We start from the raw sequence: 806 nt of genomic DNA, 5'->3' as shown, positions 1-806 counted from the left end.
CTTTAACAACCTGGGAGGAGAAAGGGACAGTCAAAATAAAAACTGATAATCTGTCTGTGGAAGGGAGAAATCTAGAGTATTTTCATATTCGCCATTACAAATGGTAAAGTTTGTCTTATAAACTGTCTCTGAAATTAACAGGATGATAGTTCCGCTTACTTTAGATATGCCCATGTATTTAACTTTGCTTCTACAGAAGAGATGAAAAACTAGCTGGGCAAAAATATTTGGATTACCTAACTCATAACATTTAAGCTGCTTCCAATCAATTACATAACTGCAATTTTATCAACTTGCAGTTAAACCAGTAGCTGGAGTGTGTCTTTTATATCGGCCATGTTATGTTGATTCTACTGGACCTAGAATCAAGACAATTCTGTCTTGTGTTTGTAAAAGTTTCATGTTTTTCCTGTTCCTCCCTGTGAATTTGTGCCAACAGCAAGGCCATTACAGACTTCTTGGCAACAAACAAGGTCCAGAACAGACTAACCCTTGTGTTCTCACCTGGTGAATTTATACAGGTGCATATAAAGTTAGTTAACACCAATTACTTTCCACATAATTCAACTTTCATAACCAGGTTTCGTATCACAGCCTTTACGATTTATTAAAATATTATTATTATAATATTATATTAATATAATTTATTATAATATTATTATAATACATAAACATTATAATATTCTATTAAATACCCTAACGGCACAGCTTAGGGGCTTTCCTTCTTCCAATCCATCCATTTTCCATCTTTCTATCTCTCAGTTATTAAAATGTTACATGGAGCAAGAAGAGTTCACCCAGAGACA

Source organism: Pygocentrus nattereri, chromosome 3 (assembly GCF_015220715.1).
Source record: "Pygocentrus nattereri isolate fPygNat1 chromosome 3, fPygNat1.pri, whole genome shotgun sequence".
Taxonomy (NCBI): Eukaryota; Metazoa; Chordata; class Actinopteri; order Characiformes; family Serrasalmidae; genus Pygocentrus; species Pygocentrus nattereri.
This window is presented reverse-complemented; position numbering follows the sequence as displayed.